General features: G+C 36.7%; 1 protein-coding gene across 1 annotated transcript in view; it reads left to right on the forward strand.

Moving 5' to 3' along the window:
• Window positions 1–1,917: 1,917 nt before the first annotated feature.
• Window positions 1,918–23,584, forward strand: part of LOC132205916 (leucine-rich repeat neuronal protein 1-like) — a 37,148-nt gene continuing 15,481 nt past the window's right edge. Inside the window, exon 1 of the mRNA XM_059635297.1 lies at window positions 1,918–2,048. The gene's annotated coding sequence lies outside the window, so the exon portion shown is untranslated. The remainder of the gene's footprint in view (window positions 2,049–23,584) is intronic.

Here is a 23,584-nt window from a genome sequence, read left to right on the forward strand (position 1 = left end):
TTTGTCTTTCAGAACAACTTCCACTAAATTTAATCTTATTCATGATGTGAGCGTTTCCAGTCTGACAGAATAAGTTAACTAAATAGAGGCGTTAATTAATCTCCACGGTGGTGTTTTGCACGCGGAATAATTAAATTGTGAGCAACCGTGTGCGCGTTCACTCGAGCAAAAATGTGCGCCTTGCATTGGTGGTTTCTCTCGCTCGTGTCTCTCATCATCCATCCTTCCAGAATTATAATATACATATAAGTATGCGCGCGCGTGCCCCAATTGAATTGCTGCTCTCGCATCCTTTTCATATGCAAATGCGCCCCGCGGGCCAGATTCGAATTGCACACGCTGCATCAGAGTGGGCTCATTTGCGGAGTTATTTGATTAAAATGTCGCCGAGCAGCTCATCTGTATTTATGGGGTGCTCGTCGTCATCAACGTAAAAGGGTTTGTGTGTTGATAGTAATATTTCATGCTCAAAGGACAAGTTTGTTCTTGCCCTGCAGAATTAAACTACAACTTGGGCTGAATTTGCTTATTAACCAGAAGGGGAGAAGAAGGAAGAAGTAGTTTTTCGAGTCGCTCTGCTCAAGGCCAAAGTTTAAATGAGAAAATAGTACATTTCAAAAAGTCAATTAATTAATAATAAAATCACACTTTTGTTTGAAACAGTCTCAATATTGTAAATAAAATTTGGCAAAATATATTGAATTGGAAGTAAAATCTCCACTGGTAAAAAATGTTGGCTTTGAAAAAGTCTCAAGAACGTCGTTTTAAGTCTCATGAAATGTTGAATCAGATTTAATTAAGTGATGCCTTTGCATAGTTAAGAAATTTCTAATGTAGGAAATCAAATTTTGCAGCCTATATAGTCCATGTTAAATTATTTAGTTCTTAATTAAGTGCTTCACTCAACAGTAGTTTATGAGATAATTTAGATTCTATGTAATCTTGTCTTTTTTTTACATTGCGGATATGTTTTCCCTATATTTTCCTGAATTAATGAATAAATATTGTTTATTTAAAGCTTTCGACTAATCGCCTAGATGTGGAATTATGTTTCGAGAAACGAGATATTTGAGACAAAACCAGTGTACAAAAGTTAGAAAATTCCAGTTGTGATAATAAAAAATATCAATTGAGGGCGAAAATTTTCTAACTTTTTTCCACTGGTTTTGTCTCAAATATCTCATGTCTTGAAACGTAATTCCACGTAATTAGTCAAAAGCTACTAATTTAATTATTTCCCATTTAAAGTGGTTTGTTTGGGATTTAAATTCTCAAAAAATTATTATGTAATTTAAATCGCTGATAAAGACATCTGTTTGAAAAATGAACTTTTGGCGTTCAAATGGAAAATATTGAATAAATAATTTTTTCTTCTAAAGTCTAAAAACCATCTTAAATTTATGTATGATTTATTATTTTGTTCTTAAAAAAGGAAGTATATGACAAAAAAATCCAGCAAATAAAGAAACAAATTTTTTTATGTAAAGTTTTATTCCGAAAATGTTTTGCTAGTTAAAGTTATGTTTTAAAATATGAAATGTGAAAAATTCCATTTATTTTATCTCAGAAGAGGCAAAGAGACCGTGCGCCGAAACAACAGAGACTCCCCTTTTGTTAACACGTTTGCTCGCCTCCGACGAGAGCGCAAAAGGTCCGTTTGCCAAATCAAAAAACGACACACGTAAATGTGCGGGGCGTCGGTCGAGTGAGTCTCTCTCTCCGTCGAGTGGGGCGCAAGAATAACAACTGTATCGAGAGGCTGCACTACTTTCTGTGCGAAAATGTGTGTGTTTTGCGAGAGCTCTGCAGGGTTGCATAGGGAGGAGGGTGGCGCATGAGCCGAAGTAGCGCGGCGCCTCGGCCAGAGATGATCGCGGCTGGCGTAGTCTTGGTCCCGCCGTCGGCGCCGCAGCCTGCGCTTGTGTGTCTGCAGCAGAGCGAAGCACCCTCGATCTCTCACTACTCGACCCGCCCGCCCGCCCGACAACACACTCTTCGTGCACCACCCGGCTGAGATCAACAACCCTCTCAACGAACCCCATCACCAGGTACGCATCCTCTCGTTTTCCGCTCTCGCACATTTTTTCCGCATCATTTCCACATTTCCTTCAAAGCTGTTGTCATCACCGCTCTGCAGATGTATCTGCTTTTTAGGCATACGACCTAGTTTGTATTTTCAATAGAAAGTTGACGTTCTGGAGCAAAACGACGTTGACAACATCTTATTGGCAAAATTTTCAAATATCTTGCTCAAATCCAATAACAATTACAAAAAATTGTTAAATTAAGTACTATTTTTAAAAGAAAACGTAAAATTTATTTTTCCTATCATTTCCATGCACGTTTTCGTAATTCTAAAAAGTTATGAAAATTTAAAAGTTTTGATTTAATTCTAGCTTCAGGATATTTTATCTATGGGAAACGCCCAAATCTATATGTACCATAGATACCATTCAATTTTTATGCTGTCTTCCGCATCTAACTTCATTTCTTCCTGAGCTTTTTGAGATATTTTCGCAGTTATATTTCAATTTAATCAATTCATATTAATTAATATTATTTTATTTTGGTTATGAGAAAACAACACAACCGTCGCAATACACATAAAAAGAATTTTATGCTCTTTAAATTTACCTTTTCCACTAATATTATCTGAATTATAAAAAAAAAATTAAAGCATCATAACCGGGATAAGAGCAGGCTATTGCGATTACGTTTTGCAGGTTGTTATTATATTTTTTAAAGCCGCTATGTACAGAACAGATTTTTTTATGAAGAGGAAATTAGATGATTCGTAATCCCAATGATCTGTCACTAAACTTATTAAAATCTTCACTGCAAATAATTTTTTTCACTTAATTTATACACGTGTATAGTTTCAGAAGGAGTTTGAGAGTCAGTTTAATTAGAGATTAGAAATAGAAACGAAGGTATGCATTAATCTATCTTTTAAAAGATTCATATTTTTATTTATAAAGTGAATCTTGCAAATAATGAGCTTTTTATTCACAATAAAGTTTTTCAAACTGAATTTTGACCCAATAGAGAACCATGGAGAGAGCTGTGGTTAAATTTCAATGAAATCTATAAAAATTCCCTTTAGATGTAGGATTAAATCAATCTTTTGTAAAGTTTATGGAAAAAAAATTTCAATTAAATAAAATAAAATTATGTATATTTCAAATAATCAAACTAAATTACCCAAATTATATTCTAAAAAATTATAAAATAAATCATGAAGAATTCAAGTTGTTCAGCCTTTCTAAAAAAATTAATTTTAAAATGTATATTTTCATATCATCTCTTTTTATATGATTGATGATGTTTTGAATCAAATAATTTATTTATTAATTTGGAAGTCTCAAAAATCATTCCACCATAATTTCATAGAAATTGTGCAAATGTCCAGATACATAGGCACGCCAGAATCAAATTGGCATGACACTCAAACACCCAATGCACACAAGGCGCCAGCACAATTTGACAGCGAGAACGTCACTTGTTTGACAGCCGAGGCACCCGACTGTTAATTGACTTTAGCACGTTTGCGCTTGTAATTGGTTTTTGCCACTGCAGGGAAAATTTGTCACGGTCCGAAAACACCGACGGGCGAAAATAATACACGAATTATTTTGCCGTGCTGAGTGCATCAAATTTTCTCTAGCAATTTAATTATAAAAAAGAGCAGGACGAAATGAGGAAAAATTGTGACAAAAATTAATTTAATGAAGCTGCTGACATAAAAAAAGTGCTCACAGCCTAAACAAGTTTCTAACTTTGCAAGCAAAGCAATTAGAACAAGGATACAGATACACCTTTTGTTATAGAGGAAAAGTTATTTTTTTGTCACGGCCAGACGGAAAGTTTTGAAAGTAGTTCGCAAAAAGACTGAGCAAACATCGATTTGCGAACCACCGCGGGCACGGATGTGTTTCATGCTGGTCAGAAAATCAATCGGGGTCATTTTGGCGAGTGAGTTTAACAAATCGATTACATCTCGGCACATAAAATAAACCGCAGCTGGAAGCCGCAAACAACGATAACACACTCGTTGTATTGTATTTTGCGTTTAATAACCGTGAGTGGCATTTTTTTTTCTTCTTTGCGCTCCTGTCCGCGTCCCCCGAATAAATTTCTCAAAATAATCATAAATTTTCCAGTCACGCGTCAGCCGGCTTGTGTGTTTCTTGCGAATTTATGATCGCGCGCCGTGAACGCTTTTCCGCTTCATAATTCACGTTCGGGTGGGTTTATTCGGTGCAAGTATGAGAGAGACGCGCACACTTATTACGAGAGCGAGAGACGAGGAAAAATGCGAGAGCGGAAAAAACGCTCTGCACGTTAATTAACTATGAGCTCTGTGGCGGAGCCAAGATTGCTAATCGGCCCGCTTGAATAATGGCACGCAATTTTATACCTTGATTGCAATTCTTTTTAATTCCGCGTCTGCTCTTGAAATATTATCTTCATATAAAATACCACTTGGAAATTTTTCATCACCGTAAAAGCTTGTTGGTTTAGCAAAAATTCAGTTTAGCAATAATTTACAATTTTAATTTCCCTTTTCTTCAAAAATTTGATCAACTTTGTTTATTTAGTCTGTATTAGAAAATGGAGAAATTAAATTTTGTGTTTGAAATTAAATGAAAAATTTCATTTTTAAAAAATTCAGCGAAACGCTAAAATTACAGAATTCGACAATTTAACAAGTCCAAAATTAACAAGGTTTTCATTGTATCTTTAAATTTTTTTTTAATGAGTTGTATATTTTAAAATGATTTCATTCACAATCAGTGAAATTATTTCAATATTTAAAAAAAGATGAAAATTCAAATTGGAAAATATCAAATTAATATCATGAAGTAATGCATAAAAATTGGCACCGGGTTTTTGAGAGGATTTTTTAATCTTTTAAACCCTTTTTTTAAATTTACAAAATAAAATCAATAGTTTGCTTGGTTAGAGCTTTTATAATAAGTTCAGCAGACACGTTTGTTTGTAAGTTAATGAATTTCAAAATTTTAATAATTTTATCTAAAATTAAATTTTAATTTTCTAAATTATCAATCAAGATTTGTTGATTCAAATCAATATCACCACAATGAAACCCGATTTGATCGTTGTTTGAGCTCCACCAATAAGAAATCAGAATGGTTGTAAACAATTAAAATTTGCTCTAATTGTTGTGCTAATCGGACCATAATTGAGATATAAAAAACTGCACAAATATGTAAATTTACAAAGCGAGACGTGAAAAATGTAATCAAAATTTATAGCAGTAAATGTTAAAGACTTAAAACCACCCCCATCAAGATAAGGCACGAAACTTAACAATAATTTCTGGGGCGCGGTCAAAATTTATCTTGCCAACTGGCGTCGGGGACATTTACGAGCTCTGTCCGGCAGCACTTGATATTTTATGCACTAAGCATGTGTTCAAGTTATCAGAGTCGCGCAGACCATTTCCCCGAAAGAAGGCGTAGTGGCGCAGCAATAAATTAAGCTCATCTGATGCGAAATGCACGCGGCAGATTCAATTCCGCCATTATGCAAATGTCGCCTGGGACGGTGGATTTTTAAACTTACCTGCTTCGCCATCTAAATAATTCATGAGAGAAAATATGGAGATAATAATTCGGCTCGTCCTTGTGTGAAGTTTTTCAGCCTCGGATTAGTTATGTAGAAATTTTTCCACCTCTGCAGGTCTGTCGAAATTCGCTTTCACCGGGTGAAAAATGAGAATTCCGTGACACAAAAGCGAGCGCCGTTGTGTCCGCTGTTGTGAATTTACGAGGTTGAATGGCGCTTTTGCAAACGCGAATAATTAGTCCGTTTGTTTGACACCCGATCGGTGTACAGCCTTTCAAAGCAAGCGCACGAATTAATTCGCCCGCCCGAATTGAAAAGGCAAAGAGATCTCGTGTAGCATTGCAAAAACGGCAGCGTGTGTTATTTGGCAAACGGAAAATAGAGGCTTTTCGCGAATCGGCTTTTCGCTCGAACAGATTTTGATTAACTTCTTAAGCGAATTTGCTTTGCTTTTAATGAAATTGCTGCTGATTTCACTTGAATCTGACTGTACCAACAAGAAGATTTACTACACGGATAGGTGAAGTGCAAATCAAAAGTCAATTAGAGGATCACTTAATTTTGCTCCATTCCGTTTTGATGAAGTTTGATATTTGATCTCGTGGAAATTGGATTTTATTCTAAATATAGCTAAAACCAGTATTTATGTAATTTCTAAACTGTCTCCTTTATTGAAATACAGGCAACAATGCTTGCTAAGCTTGCTTAAAATTAAATTGAGAAAGTAAAGCAAATATATGTTTTGTTATTAGTGTCAATTTTAATTAAATTACTGGAAAAGTCGTTTTTAATCTTTTCACATGAAATTTAAGATAAACCAATCATATCATAGTTAAGATGGAGGCTAGTTTGGTATTGAGCCGAAAAGTAACTTTCGCAGCAAATTATAATCTAAATTAATATAAATTCTTCTTCTAACTAGTAAAAATAAACCATTATTCCAATTTTATTAGAAAAAAAAACAGAATTAACCAGATGAACTTTTTCACTGATCCAAAGCTTATCCTAAAAACGGTTTGAAGAAAAATTTAATTATATATTTTTCGCTTTCTTTTTTAATTTTATATCTCTGAAGATTTTCAGTTCAAGGCATTATGAGAATCATTTCAAGCAACATAACGACATTTTGGCCTGATATTGCGTGCGTCTGTAATTTATGTGCATCTCCGCTATTGTTCCTCCCCGCAGCGCAACCTGCATGCGGGCACAGAAGATGCGGAATTTCGTTATATCCGCTCATATCCCGGTTTTATGAAACTGAAAAGGAACAATAAAAGAGGCCGAGGGAATAGTTTGGAAGTATTCCAAGCACGAAATCTCTGCGAAGAGATGCGCGCGCGCCAGCTCGAGAGAACAAGCAAAGAAGGAAACCTGGCGCTTAATTAAAAGCGGAGCGAAGAATTCCCATTAACGATTTCAATTACTCAATAATTATCCCAGTTAATTCTTCTGGAAGCGTCAGAGGGTCCCGCTTGGGGAGTTGCAGTGTCGGTTGGTTTATGTGCGGCTGCTGTCGGAATTAAAATTCAAAGCGCACTCGACGCGCCGGCGGCGTGTCCATTATTTATCGTTTTGCGGGCCCACAATAAAAAACTCATTAAAACGGGCGGGCGCGGCGTTCCCGTCTTGAAATGAGCTAATTTGTATTCTGCGCGCAGGCTGACTTGCTGCTGCACTTCTCGTAATGAACGCGCCCTCCGCAAACAGACACACCAAAACCTTGCCATGCACAAATTGCGCTAGACAAACAGAATAAGAAGAAGAAAAGAGGGCGCGCAATTTGCGAGTGCGCGCCTTCCCTAATGCCACCCCTCGGACGAGTCGTCCTAAGCACTTTTGCAAATTTCCCATGGTGGATTAAGCACTTCTTGCTTCACATCTTGCATGCAAGTAACATGCTCCAGATTTTAAGAGTCAGTTTGCTTTAACAGGGCATAAATAAAGGTAAATATTATAATATTTTAATTCTGAAAGTTGAAAAAATTGAAATTTTGAAACCATTATGAAAAAATCGCATCCCTAAGCTTAGGAAAAGGTTTAAACATGAGATTCATTATGTCTTTGTCCCACCAATGAATTTGAATCTTGAGAGAATTTAGTCTCGGGACTTTAATCGCTATATTTGGTTGTAGAGGAATCAAAAAGAAATCATAAAAATACACCCCTTAGATTTTTTAATGCTATTGTTGAAGTTTTTAATGAAAATATTATTAAATTTTAGTTGTTAACTTGCAAGAGGCCTATGAGAGAAATTGGTTATTTTGTCCAACTTTTTACAACATAATTGTTGACAATTGTTGAAAATTTTAAAGTATTTTCGCCCCACTTACGATATAAAAATTTATTTAAACCCTGATAAAATAACCAATTAATTCAATTGATTAGACGCAGATAAAGAAATATAATAATAATGAGAGTAAGTTTCTCACCAATTTCCAAAATTCTTGAGAATATTAAGAACAATATTTAGGTGATGTCGCTTATAGTTAAATTAAAATATATTTCTTGTGTTTTACATTTATTTGATGATAAATTCTTACTTAGTATTATGAGTTTTTAATGTGATGAACGTACTTAATAGCCGCTGAAAATGTATTGTAAGTTAAATTAATGGTTAGAAGCAATTTAGAGACCACAAAATGAGTTCAAATACAAATTTTACGTTTAATTTGCTTTGACAATTTTGATAATTTCAAATTGACTTCTACCTCTGCCTGGTACGTTTTACGATGACATAAAAAGTCGAACACACGCACGGTCCCCTTTCATAGCAAACACGTATGTATTTGAACACGGCAAAATTATTTGATATTCCTTTCACGTAAATGGCAAATGGAGCGGCGTGAACAAATTTTCGCCGCCTCCCTACGTGTTTATTTCATTTCGGGTCCACTAAACAATTTTACGAATACTAAATATTTCAACGGCGCTGCGCTGGCCGTTTATTCCCTTCGGCTTACATTTTGCAGACCGGTTATTTAATTTAGTCGGCGAACAGGAAAAGAGTTGGGGAAAAACAGAGCACTTGAGAGAGCACGCACCGAATATAACGAGAGCAACGATTGTGTGTACGACCTTGTTATTATCGGGGCAAAATTGCTCGAGAGCCCGATATTGGCCTGCGACGAGCAGCTGCGGCGAAATTGCAATTTTCCAGCCGCTCGTCGTCTTTGAAGTCAAAGGTGCGCTGCTCACTCGTTTTTTCTTTCATTTCGGCACCGCAGCCAAATCAGGCGAATTTTGAGCGTTCGCTTTCCGAGGAGATTGATTGCTCGGCCAGCCGGCAGCAAAGCAGTCGCTTTTTCCGCCGAAATTGCCTTCGTCGGTCGCTTGTGCGATTGCGAAGAGAAATTGCAAGACGAGGTAAAAAGTCGCCTTCAACGAATAAAGTAAAAAAAGAAAAAAACGGACAAAACGAGCGCCACCTCTCCTTGAAGTTGCCTTTACGCGTTTAGTTCGTCGCACCAGCCGGCGAATGCAATGCAACCCGCTCGACACCCACGTCTGGCAGAAAGTCGCATTCTCTAGACCGAAGGTTGAATTTCTTCAAATTTTTTTAAATTTTTTGCAATGCTTTTCAGGGTTTCTTTCTATCATTAAAATGTTTTCATTTGATTTGTTATTATGAAATTTTTTCAAAATTGTAATATTTGAAGTTTTCACTGCAATAATAATAAAAGGGAAATTATTTACTTAATTTTAAAAGTATTTTTAGAAAATTATCAAACTTTAATCATCCTTTTAATAAACTTAATTTAAAACTCCCTGCTTCTACTTTTGTATCAATTTTTTTTTTAAATTTTTTAAGTAATTAAATTAGTAATTTTTGTTTAATAAAACCTTTTTGTTTATTTGCATTTGCAATTTTTATAATTTTTGTAATTTATGAAGCATGATATTGCAGTTTTTGCCTGAAGAAATTTCAATATAAAAACTAATTTTTAATTTCTGTACATATCTTGATACTTCACTTTCATTTCATCTAAAAGATTTATGTTAACTTTCTCAACTTCTGAATTTGCTACTATTATGTGGGCTGTAATTATTTTGATACTAATCAAACAATGAAAGATTACGTGGTCTAATCACAACGGTTTCATATTTAATAGAAATTTCCCTTTCTGTGTTACCATTTTGCATTAGCAACACATAAATTACATTCAATTTTAATAATATTATAATTATTATAATCCAATCTGTTTTATTTTATTTTTTGGATTTGTAAAAACTATTGAATAACAAGCTTTTGAGGTTTAACTTATCTCTTTCCAAATCATATCGGATCGGAGAGAGAATTGGAGGGGAATTGTTTGATATTTTTATAATTTTTATCTCCATTTAACTTTATTTATAATTCTTTTTGGAACGGCACGTACCGGTCTTCTCCAGCGGCGATGTTAATAAATGCGATTTTCATTCCTCGTTCGCAGCTGAGCAAAGAAGACGGTCGCGCGCGCGTGTACAAAGAAACTCGGCGCGCCTTTTGAGTCCCGTGTAGATCTTATTAAGTCGCGAGAATAAAAGAGCCTTTCGACGCCAGGGCAATATCAAATCTTTGCGAGCAGATTCCGCGAATTCCCGTGCGTTCTGTTGTCGAAACAGACGTCTCGAGAGTTCGAATGCATGCGGGCAAAAATGAAAACAGACTCAAGTGACGCAATCAAGAAAGTGTCAAACTTTCGGCGGAACAAAACAATTGCACGCGAACGCAAATATTCATTGGCCTGCGGGCCCAGGAGCTTCGTCGGAGGCAAACAAAGGGCTCCTTGAGCATGAGCAAACAAGCAAATCGAGTTCTGCGCTCGCTCTCTCGAATATATTTTTCTTTCTTGGCTGCCGAGTTGGTTTATGCATTCCTCGCCGGCCGATTTCCAATTCTAATTTTCCCGGCGCACTAGAAAGAGGACGAGCAGAACAACAAAGAAAGGAACTTTTTCTTCTCTGCGCCACCTCCCCTCCGACCTCTTTATTCATTTTTTGCAGCTCCTCGTCTCTTCATAAAATTTTGAGTTTACTGCTGATGATTCTGCGAAAATTTCGATAAAAATGGCGTTCCTCGTTTTCTCCACTGGGTGCGTTTTCGGCGAAAGTCGTTACTTCTGACGCGCTGTGGGGATTCGAAAACATCATAAAGGGGTCGAAAAGAGAGAACTCGCAGATAGGCCTGCCTGCCGCAGGTCGATTTTGCAGCGAATTGGCCTCAAATGTCTGCGGTGCGCTGCAAGTGTGCCCTATTTGCATGCATATTACATTTTTTTGCGCGTGTGCGGAAAAATGAGTGGAACGCAAATTGTGTTAGTCAAGAAGGCGAGTCTTTGAAGTTTTCCGAAAGGTGGAAGAGTTGATGCAGCCAATTTTTGAAATGCTTTGGGATGTTAAATATTCAAATGATGGACTTTGAATATGCCTGTAAAGTCATTAAATGGCAGCACGTTGGAAAATTTCCAAGAAAGGTTGAAGGATTTAAATATTAAAAATGTAAGCGGAAAACGAAATTGGAAAAAAACTGTCAAATATGTTAAGAATTGAAAAGTAGCCAATAAGAATTCTGTCCAAATTATGATTTTCATATTTAAATAATAATAATGGGGGAGATTCAATAGACTAAGCTCTCCGAGGATAAAAGATATCCCGGGAGAGCTAAGTTTCAATTTTCGAATCTAAAGCAAAATTAAAGCCTAAAAACGCATAAGCCAATTTAAGAAAAAAAAAGTAAAAGCCGAATTGACTTAAATTTAAATTTAAAGCCTAATTAAACAAGCATTTTTATATAAAATTGGAAATAGATAATTTAAGATGAATCTAAAAAGTCAGTCACCCAAATTCAGAAAAATTAAATTTAAAATAAATTTAATAAAGCAAAATTTAGCTGAAAACGCAAAAGCCAATTTAAGAAAAAAGCCAAATTGACTTAAATTTAAAAATAAAGCCTAATTAAAAAAGCAAATTTATATTAAATTGGAAATAGATAATTTTAGCTGAATTCAAAAAAGTCAATATACCCTAAATCAAAAATATCAAATTTAAAATAAATTTTATAAAGCAAAATTTAGCTGAAAAAGCAAAAGCCAATTTAAGAAGAAAAAAAAGAAAAAGTTGAATTGACTTAAATTTAAATATAAAGCGTAATTAAATAAGCAAATTTATAATAAATTGGAAATAAATCTAATAAAGCAAAATTTAGCTGAAAAAGCATAAGCCAATTTAAGAAAAAAAAGAAAAAGCCGAATTGACTTAAATTTAAATATAAAGCCTAATTAAAAAAGCAAATTTATATTAAATTGGAAGTAGATAATTTTAGATGAATTCAAAAAAGTCTATTTACCCTAATTCAGAAAAATCAAATTTGAAATAAATCTAATAAAGCAAAATTTAGCTGAAAAAGAATAAGCCAATTTAAGAAAAAAAAGAAAAAGTTGAATTGACTTAAATTTAAATATAAAGCGTAATTAAAAAAGCAAATTTATAATAAATTGGAAATAAATCTAATAAAGCAAAATTTAGCTGAAAACGCATAAGCCAATTTAAGAAAAAACAAGAAAAAGCCGAATTGACTTAAATTTAAATATAAAGCCTAATTAAAAAAGCAAATTTATAATAAATTGGAAATAAATCTAATTAAGCAAAATTTAGCTGAAAACGCATAAGGCAATTTAAGAAAAAAAATGAAAAAGCCGAATTGACTTAAATTTAAATATAAAGCCTAATTAAAAAAGCAAATTTATATTAAATTGGAAATATATAATTTTAGATGAATTCAAAAAAGTCTATTTACCCTAATTCAGAAAAATAAAATTTGAAATAAATCTAATAAAGCAAAATTTAGCTGAAAAAGAATAAGCCAATTTAAGAAAAAAAAGATAAATTTGAATTGACTTAAATTTAAATATAAAGCCTAATTAAAAAAGCAAATTTATATTAAATTGGAAATAGATAATTTTAGATGAATCTAAAAAGTCAGTAACCCTAATTCAGAAAAATCAACTTTGAAATAAATCTAAAGAAAAATTTAGTTGAAAAAGAACACATAAGCCTGATTAAAAAAGCAAATTTATGATAAATTGGAAATAGATAATTTTAGATGAATTCAAAAAAGTCAATTTTCTCTAATTCAGAAAAATCAAATTTGAAATAAATCTAATTAAGCAAATTTAGCTGAAAAAGAATAAGCCATAATTTAAGAAAAAAGAAGAATAAGCCGAATTGACTAAATTTAAATATAAAGCCTAATTAAAAAAGCAAATTTATATTAAATTAGAAATAGATAATTTTAGATGAATCTAAAAATTTCAGTAACCCTAATTCAGAAAAATCAACTTTGTAATAAATCTAAAGATAAATTTAGCTGAAAAATAATACATAAGCCTAATTAAAAAAGCAAATTTATGACGATTTTATTTATTTATTTTTGTATTACTATAGTGGCTGACCTTTTTGTTTCAAAATTTACAGCAAGGTCAGCTGGTTCAACAGTCGAAATAATTGACGGCTTATTGATGGTAAAATTATTGGGATGTTTAAGCGAGGTGGTATATAAATATGAAGGGAGAACGAGCTTTGCGTGTTTTAGCGCATTTTGGTAGTCGTTTGGGGAGTTGATTGGGAGTCAATTGGTAATGGTTTAGTGTCATTTGGGAGTCAAAAACGACTCCAAGTTGACTACAAATTGACTACCAAACGACTCCAAGTTGACTACAAAACGACTACAAAACGACTCCAAGTTCACTACAAAACGACTAAAAAACGACGAGGTGCTCATTTGAGGTGCTCATATGTGCAGCTTATAACGATTAAAAAGTTAACTTTAATCCGTTATTTATTTTAACCTCGGCTTCTTATCTCAAGGTGCAGGTAGACCTTTTTTAACTTATGAGAGAGGGTTGAGACACACAAAATAAAATGCAGATAATTTAATTTTAGGAAAAAACTCAAATTGAAACTTATTATTTTTTGATTAAATTTTAATGAAAGTATTGGTTATTTTTAAATAGAAAAAAATGTGATATTCAAATGAGGTAATATGGATTAGGTAAGGAAAATGTGTTTCACATGATTAATATACAAATATTATGAAATAGGCCTTTTACGCGTTTCGTATTATATCACTGAAGTTGCACTCGCAAATTGTACTTATCGAGTTCGTTGACTTGATGGTGCAGTGATCGGAGGTGATGGTCGCGGCGAGTTGTTGCTCGAGTCGATCGAATTGGCACGATGGCTGCCGGTCTGGGTGGCTGGATGGTGAAGCCACGCGGTCAGGTCGAAGGTGACGTGGGACCTGTCCGCCTGTCCCTTACGACGCCAGGGACACGGCTCTGGTGGCGGCCATGGACTCAGGAAGCAAGTCCGTCCAGGGGTGACCGCCCACCAGGGCAAACCTAGGGTGCGCAATCAAACCAGTCTTTAATTTAAGAATAAAACCCTGCCCGAAGAAATTTGATTTGAGCAATCAGAAGGTTGCTCTTGATTATTAATCGCCCGATTAAACCAAGAATTTTAGAGTAACTTACTCTGTCGGTCCAAAGACCAGATGCAAATTAAATCCACCCCAAAAGGGTGAAAGTTTGAGCTCTCGCCTCACCGGTACCACGGCGCGAGGCGGCCCCGTTGAATTTGGCTGGGCGACTGATTTGATTCGCATAAGAGCGCCGTGCTCTTCCCCGGTTTACCTGTATGGTGGCAAGCGTTGCACTTTGACCGGCTGCAGCGAAGGAGGGAGTCAATGACCTTCATTGTTCTTATCACTCGCTGCCTGCTGCTCGCTCGCTCTCTCTCTTCTTTAACTTGCTCGCCGCACACGCGTTATTTATATTACTTGTGTAAAAGGAAAAGGAAGGGATTATTGGAAATAATATCACATGAGAATTTAATATTAATTTTGGAAATTAATTAAAATTCGTTATACTCCCCGCCCCAAAAGAATAATTTTTACGGAGGAAAAATTATTATGGCGGCTTAACTTTTTTCAAATCTTTGACATGAAATTCTCCAATAATCTTTGAATGATCTGAGGGATCAACTAACAAAAATATATTATCTGCGACTTCTCTTTGAAGCAGAAATGGACCAACAAAAAATGGTAATAATTTGGCGGAGATTCCAGCGCCTTTGTTTGACAAAGCGAAATTGCGCTTCATGGCCATATTTCCAATTTTCAACTCATTAGGTCTCCTGCGCAAATCATAGTAAGATTTATTCTTTTTGGCTGACTCAAGCATTTTTAATTTTACGAGCTCGTAAATTTTTTCCAATTTTGGAAAACGCGCAACGTATTTTTCTACTTGATCTGGCGTTGAAAAATCATTTTCTTTAATTGAATCAGAGCCATCAAATGTGGGTTGTCTGCCCAAGAAAAGAAAAAATGGAGAATAGCGTGTTGTCTCGTGGACTGCGGAGTTCATTGCAAAAGCGATTTGAGGCAAATTACAACTCCACTCTTTTTGATTGTCCGTAATAAAACATCGCATCACTGTCTCAAAAACTCTATTAACTCTTTCTGTTGGATTAGCTTGGGCATGATAACGAGGTGTGTATTGCAACCCTACATTGTATTTTCTTGCCATATTTTTGAATAAATTACTGTGGTAGATTTTTGCATTATCTTGAACCAAAAGTTCAGGAGCACCGTATTGCTGAATTGCTGACTCAATTGATTTGCAAACTGATTTTGCGTCAGCGTCTTTTAATGGAAACAGCATTACAAACTTTGAAAAAAAATCAACAAGAGCTAAAACATATTTAAAACCTTGAGTACTCCTGGGAAACTCACCAACAATGTCCGTACAAACGACTTGCCAAGGATGATCTACGACTCGCGAATTCATCAATCCTGCCGTAGCAGCTTGACTAGGCTTTTGCTCTAAACATTGCCGGCAATTTCCTACAAACTTTGATATGTCAGCCCGCATTTTCGGCCAATAATATTGCTCTGAAATGCGATTAAATGTCTTAAAAAATCCAAAGTGTCCGGCTTCGGGTGTGCTGTGCATTTTATGCATAATCATTTGGCGTGAATCTTTTGGCACTACCAGTTTATAACATGAGTCTTCAAGTGGATTCCAAGACTTAACAATTTTGTACAATTTATTTTGAACCACTTTAAATAAAGGAAATTTATCTGGACTCTGCTTAACTTTTGCCATCAAATTAATATACCATGTGTCTCGAATTGGTGCTTTTATATTAATTTGCGCCACTTTTACATTTTCTGCAAATGATCTAGACAAAACGTCCGGAACTACATTTAATCGACCTGGTTTATGCACGATGTCAAAATCGTATTGCTGCAGTTTAAACTTCCAATTGGCCAGTCGACCTTTAGGTTTTTTGAGATCTTGAATAAATTTTAAGGGCTTGTTATCCGTTACGAGCACAAATTTACTATACGACAAATACCCTTCCAACTTTTCAATGGACCAAATAACTGCTAGAGCTTCTTTCTGCATAGTTGGATAATTCTTTTCTGGCTCAGTTAATAAGCGGCTGACGTAAAATATTGGTCGCTCGCCATCTTCAAATATTTGGGATAAAACTCCTGAAATCCCATAATCAGATGCGTCTGTTGACAAAATAAATGTTTTTGAGAAATCTGGGAGCCGCACAACGAGATCAGAAGCAAGAATATTTTTAGATTTAATCCACGCATCTTCTTGCTCTTCACTCCAAATGAATTTGTTTTTCTTTCTGGTTAATTTTATTATGGGCTCCAAAATTGTGCTCAAATTTGGAAAAAGTCTGCGGTAATATGAAAGAACTCCGACGTAACTTTTGACGTCCTTTTCATTCTGAGGTCGTGCTAAATTCAGAATGGCAGACACTTTTTCTGGGTCTGTGCGCAGTCCGTTCTCATCCAAAACATAGCCAAGAATTTTAATCGATTGTCGCAAAAATTTACATTTTTCCCAATTTGGGGTTAAATTGGCTTCTTTTAAAAGTCGAAAAAATTCGGTGAGAACTCTAATATGCAATTCAAGTGTAGGCGTGCCAATGAAACAATCATCAATATAGACATGAACGTATTTCCTTATCCAAGAGTTAAAAATAATTCGGTCGATGACTCGTATGAAACCTGGACCTGAATTTTTCGCACCGAAAGGAATAACTTTAAATTGCAATTGGCCTCTTCCTGGTACGAAAAAAGCAGTCTTTGGCTTACTTTCGTCGTCTAAACCAACTTGCCAATAACTCTTTTTCAAATCTATTGTGGAGATAAATTTAACATCGCCTAAACTGTCAATAATATTTGCCATCAACGGAACTGCGTAGGCGTCACTTTCGGTCACTTTATTTACTTCTCTCATATCAATTACAAAACGCGGATCTTTCTTTCCATTAGGATCACGCACTAAAAATACTGGAGAAGACCAAGGGCTTATGCACGGTTCAATAACGCCAAGCGCTAACATTTTATCTACCTCTTTTTGCATAATTTCTAACTGTTTTGGGGGAATGTAATACTGTTTGGTTTTGACAGGCTGTGCATTTCCCGTCGCTATGTGGTGGCTTAAAAAATTGCACCTACCAAGTTCATCAGGGAAATCATTTTTCACCCCTTTTATGAACTGGTCGAACGACGCTCGCTGCGTGTCCGTCACTAACACTTTAATCTCGCTCACCACGGGATTTTTTGAAAATGAATTAGAGGTCTTCGTGCCAAAATAATATTCGCCCTTTGACACATCAGGTATGAATTTTGTATCATGCCAAAAATTTAGACCGAGAATTAGACTTGTTTTAATGGCTGGCACTACGAGAGTTTTTACAACAAAATTTTCTTTTCCAATAGTAATTGGCAAATCTAACTCTCCAAGAACGGGTTGGGAAGAATGATCTGCGAGCTCAACGTTTTTTACTTTGCAAGGCTGAATTTTTAAATTTAAGTCTTTAATCACATCATTTCCTTCTCCGCCTAAAACACAAACAGATGCGCCTGAGTCCAGCAAAGCAATGATTGGAACATCCAAAATTTTAACTTTCAAAAACAAACGATCGTCATCGCTAATTTGTTCGCAATCATCATTTCGCTCCTCATTCTGCTCCTGTTTACATTTTAGTAAAATGCCGCCAAGTCTTTTCCGCACAATATCAAGTCTTAATTTGTTGACGTGCCGCTTCCAGCACTTTGCGGAACGGTTTGATTTGTTTTGGGCGTGCCACGCGACGCTCCAGACGCAGCGGCCCCGCGCGAGTTTTTTGCTCGCCGGCATGATTCTTTGCTGCAATTGGCGCGCGCCACCCCATCTTTGCCGCAACCCCAACAGAACAAACCCCTCTTAGGCTGCGAACATTGCCTGAAACTGTGCCCTTGTTGGAAACAATTCCAGCACATTTTCGCCGCCGATGCGTTATTTGTCTGTGAAGGCGCGCTTGTATTTTGATTATTCGTGTGAGCACCGTGAGTCTGTCGCCCGCCACGGGAATAATTTCTCCAATTACCTTTTCCACGGTTTGAATTTTGTTGCGGCGGCACAGTATTCGTCGCCTGCGAATTGCCCGACGCGCTCTGCACACCAGCAGCACGCGCCGCACAACAAAACGACCCAGTACTCGCCGCGCCACAACAAATTCCTGCTACACACGTTTTTGAAGGGCCGCCAGCACCCTTTTTCCCATCATTAATTGATTTGTACACCAAGTCTTTTTCAACTGGATTGGATGGAGCTGTGGGATCTGTATACTCGTCAACTAAACATTTTACTGCCTCGAGTCTAAGACCTTCGGCGACGAGTGAATCAATGGAATAAATTCTGTCCAGAGGCAAATTTAACAACCAGAAGGGCGCAAGCCGGGCTTTAATGAAAGACAATCTTTCCTGCTCAGAAGGAGGATTCCCGAGCAGTGCAAAGGAATTTTCCATTTCCGAACAATAAATGTTCAATCTTTCATCACGACCCTGCCGCCTTTGCCTGAGCTGCTCCCATAACCTTTCCTCGTAATTGGGAGGTCTAAAATTGCAAATGAAATGTGGCACAAATTCCGCCCAGGAGTTCCACTTGTGTCTATTATTCAAAAACCATGTTTTTGCCTGGCCATCAAACAAGTTGTGCGCTGAGGCCCAAAACTCTGTTCCTGACAAATTGCTCTCCTGTCTTTTTAGTCCAACGTCACGCAAAAATACTGCAAGTGACAATTTACTGGAAGGCTCTCCAGTAAATTGCAATTTCCAGTCTTTTGTGTAGATCACTCGGACATTTGAACGTACAGGCTGAGAAAATGGCATGAACTGTGCACTATTTTGCGCATCAACTGGGGTAAAATTACGCGTTGTTTGGTTAAATGACATGGGCACGTAACAAAATGGAAACATTGACTGATTTGTTGGAAAATCAACATTTGGCGATTTTTGTGTGTTTGCGTTTCCGGCCGGCTGAACTTGGTCCAAATTGTCCTCCAACAGAGGGTCGTTGGACAATTGGTCCAGCAAGGAAAATGATTGGTCCAATTTTTCTTTTTCTAACACTACTTTAGGTTCAGGTTCGTCCGGAACGCCTTTTTTCAGCCAATCAACACACTGCTCAAAATATGTCACTAAAGAATCATGTCGTTTGGCAGTGGCTTCATCGTAAATCGTGACTCTCTTTAGACGAAGTCCCAACCAAGCAATAAGCGTCTTTATTTTTCGCGCCTCCGTCGCGTTTTTGTTTGAGCAACATAGCTTAATCGCTTCTCTGAGCTCCACGGCGCGGTCAACAATTACTTTTAATTCCGCGTCAATTTGTTCTGGATCAGTCAATAGCGGAGGTGGCTCGGCCTCCTTTTGTGCCTCCAGCTCGAGGGCATCTTTCAAATTCTTTCTGATGGCCGAGAGGTTCTCGCCCGTGATATTCCTCACGGCGGCCTCTGCCTCGCAATCCTCTTTGGACAGACGGTCCCATTCTATCTTTAATGACTCCATTTGGAATTTACTTTTAACACACTAAAATGTAACTCACAAAAACAAACGTAACTTGAAAAAATAAAGAGAACAACAAAATTCAACAAAAAAATTTGCTTCTCTGATCGCACTACTCTCAATAGAGTGTGGAAATTCGTTCTCGCATTGGCAGACGAGAAAATATGCAGAGCACGCTGCAAAAATGCACACCAGGAGTGTATTCAAAGAATTCTAAAAATTGATCGACGAGCACAGGACGCACGCTTAAAATTTTGCACCAAAATTTTCCTCTCTCACAGTTTTATATTTAGTTGGGCGCCATTTATAACGATTAAAAAGTTAACTTTAATCCGTTATTTATTTTAACCTCGGCTTCTTATCTCAAGGTGCAGGTAGACCTTTTTTAACTTATGAGAGAGGGTTGAGACACACAAAATAAAATGCAGATAATTTAATTTTAGGAAAAAACTCAAATTGAAACTTATTATTTTTTGATTAAATTTTAATGAAAGTATTGGTTATTTTTAAATAGAAAAAAATGTGATATTCAAATGAGGTAATATGGATTAGGTAAGGAAAATGTGTTTCACATGATTAATATACAAATATTATGAAATAGGCCTTTTACGCGTTTCGTATTATATCACTGAAGTTGCACTCGCAAATTGTACTTATCGAGTTCGTTGACTTGATGGTGCAGTGATCGGAGGTGATGGTCGCGGCGAGTTGTTGCTCGAGTCGATCGAATTGGCACGATGGCTGCCGGTCTGGGTGGCTGGATGGTGAAGCCACGCGGTCAGGTCGAAGGTGACGTGGGACCTGTCCGCCTGTCCCTTACGACGCCAGGGACACGGCTCTGGTGGCGGCCATGGACTCAGGAAGCAAGTCCGTCCAGGGGTGACCGCCCACCAGGGCAAACCTAGGGTGCGCAATCAAACCAGTCTTTAATTTAAGAATAAAACCCTGCCCGAAGAAATTTGATTTGAGCAATCAGAAGGTTGCTCTTGATTATTAATCGCCCGATTAAACCAAGAATTTTAGAGTAACTTACTCTGTCGGTCCAAAGACCAGATGCAAATTAAATCCACCCCAAAAGGGTGAAAGTTTGAGCTCTCGCCTCACCGGTACCACGGCGCGAGGCGGCCCCGTTGAATTTGGCTGGGCGACTGATTTGATTCGCATAAGAGCGCCGTGCTCTTCCCCGGTTTACCTGTATGGTGGCAAGCGTTGCACTTTGACCGGCTGCAGCGAAGGAGGGAGTCAATGACCTTCATTGTTCTTATCACTCGCTGCCTGCTGCTCGCTCGCTCTCTCTCTTCTTTAACTTGCTCGCCGCACACGCGTTATTTATATTACTTGTGTAAAAGGAAAAGGAAGGGATTATTGGAAATAATATCACATGAGAATTTAATATTAATTTTGGAAATTAATTAAAATTCGTTATAGCTGGTTCAACAGTCGAAATAATTGACGGCTTATTGATGGTAAAATTATTGGGATGTTTAAGCGAGGTGGTATATAAATATGAAGGGAGAACGAGCTTTGCGTGTTTTAGCGCATTTTGGTAGTCGTTTGGGGAGTTGATTGGGAGTCAATTGGTAATGGTTTAGTGTCATTTGGGAGTCAAAAACGACTCCAAGTTGACTACAAATTGACTACCAAACGACTCCAAGTTGACTACAAAACGACTACAAAACGACTCCAAGTTCACTACAAAACGACTAAAAAACGACGAGGTGCTCATTTGAGGTGCTCATATGTGCAGCTCATATGAGGTGCTCATTTGAGGTGCTCATATGAGCAGCTCATATGAGGTGCTCATTTTAGGTGCTCATATGAGCAGCTCATATGAGGTGCTCATTCGAGGTGCTCATATGAGCAGCTCATATGAGAACCTCATATGAGCAGCTCATTTGAGGTGCTCATTTTGGGTGCTCATATGAGGTGCTCATACGAGCAGCTCATTCGAGGTGCTCATATGAGCAGCTCATTTGAGGTGCTCATATGAGCAGCTCATTTAAATTAAATATTTGAAGATTTAACAGATTTAATTAATATATCATGACCTGGTATTTTCTAAATTCCTTTATTTATTTATTTTTATTGTTGTTTATTTGTGCAAATATATACATCACATTGTTTATAATCAATTGTTGAAAACAATTTATTTGAAAAGAAAGGAATTGTTGTAAAAAACGGCACCACCACTATCACCACTATCAAGAATTTTGCCAAAACTTCCAAGATCAAAATGACCCCATCTGCGGCTGTGAGCCTCGGTTGACTTGGTTTTTGTTCTTATCAACTTATTTTTGTCCTTATCACTTATCACATTACTTTCTTATGCTCTTTTAGGTTTTTACTGAGTCAAGTCAATTTAATCAATCAATAACTGCAATTGATCAAAAATGCACGTTTTAAACAGTTAAAAATAAGATTATTCCGGGTTTGCTTAAAATATTGATAAATGCTTTTAATTTAAAAATTATTGTTACAAAATTGTGTTGAAAAAAATTGGCCACTTTAATTAAAGTTAAAAGACTGAAATAAGCTAATCTCGTATACATCTATTTTAAACAGACATGAATTCCCTTTGTGACTTTGTGAATAAATGAGCCGCACAGCAATAAATTTGGCCTAACGACCATTGACTGATATAGGCATCCATTTTCCAAACGAACACCACTCATGCAATCAAGCAGGATAATTGCCTCCCAATTACCAGCCAGAGACTAATTTTGCCAATCCGCCGTTGTTGCTATTCAAAATCTGCTCATCACCGCTTTTCCGTTCGGGCACGTTTTTGCTCGCGCGAAAATTGCGATGATGCGACACGAACGGATTTTCCTATTTGCCGCCGTCGTCGTATCGGAAAGGTCGACGGGATCGATTTGTCGGGCCAAATCTGGCGCGGTGAAAAATGCGGTTTGTTTCTCTCAATCCCTTTCGCGAATGGCGTACCTAATTTATCACGTTTCGCGTTACACAAATGAAAAGATTTGCAGAACTTTCTTTCTCTTTCTCTCTCTCCCGTTTTCCTTGTCACGCTGTTGACTATCATTTTTCACGCTTGTCAAAACACGACGGCGGAAAGTGGTGGCGCCGTGCCGGTGAAAAATCTCGGCAGCGTACACGCGGTATGATGATTTGTTATTTTCAAAATTTCTCTCTGGTGTCGCGACGGATGGCAACACACTTCTCGTTGCGAAATGTGATAAGAAAAATGAGACGTTCAAGATACCACTTGACAAGAGTGGCGAATTCGATTTCCTCTGCCGCTGCGAAATGCAAATTCATTTTGATTTTCGTAAAATGTGTTTTCTTTGAATGCTATTACTTGATGAAAAATATTGAGACAGTTCATTGAATCTGAAGGAAAATGATTTAAATTACTTCAGACTGATTGAATTTAATTCAAATAAAGAAGAAATTGAGAAATTACAAGATAAAAATTGAATATTGGTACAAACAAAAAAACTTGTTACCCCTTAAATTTCCTAAACTTTTATCAATGCTCAATGCGTTTTATTTTATTTTGATCTATCCAATAAAACATGTTAGAAGAAACAAATGAATTAAGTAAGCTTGTTTTCAGAACCGTTGGCAAACATATCCGCGCCGCCAATTTTTAAGGGTTCAGTGAAAGCTAGGGCTAAGTTTCTATGAGAATCGATCTAGTTAGTCAAATATAATCTGATATTGACTTCTCGATCCTTTTTTCAACGCAGTGAAATTTTTTTGAAAAATTTACCTTGTGGATATTTGTATTTCCAAAGGACAGACTGATTTTTTGCTCAATTCGAATTAGTTGAAATAAAATCGATTCTGGCGCAATAAACGTCGTTTGCAGCTGTCGAAATCTATTGAAAAGATGTCAGCGCTTGATTGTTCTCCACTCCCTATGTACGCATCCAAAAGCCTCGCCTCTTTTCAGCACACACAGATCAAATGTCGTAATCCAAATCTCGCCAGGTCGGTCCAAATTTCAAAGCCCCAGTCATATAAAATGTCAAAGGGACAATTTTAATTAAAAGGAATTTTTCAAAAGCCTTTTCCGGCTAAAGGGATTTTTTTCGGAGAAACCCTAAAACGTCTCGGCGGCGCTTTTCACTTTTTGGTCTC

The sequence above is a fragment of the Neocloeon triangulifer genome, unplaced genomic scaffold (genome assembly GCF_031216515.1).
Source record: "Neocloeon triangulifer isolate White Clay Creek 2 clone unplaced genomic scaffold, ASM3121651v1 ptg000003l, whole genome shotgun sequence".
Taxonomy (NCBI): Eukaryota; Metazoa; Arthropoda; class Insecta; order Ephemeroptera; family Baetidae; genus Neocloeon; species Neocloeon triangulifer.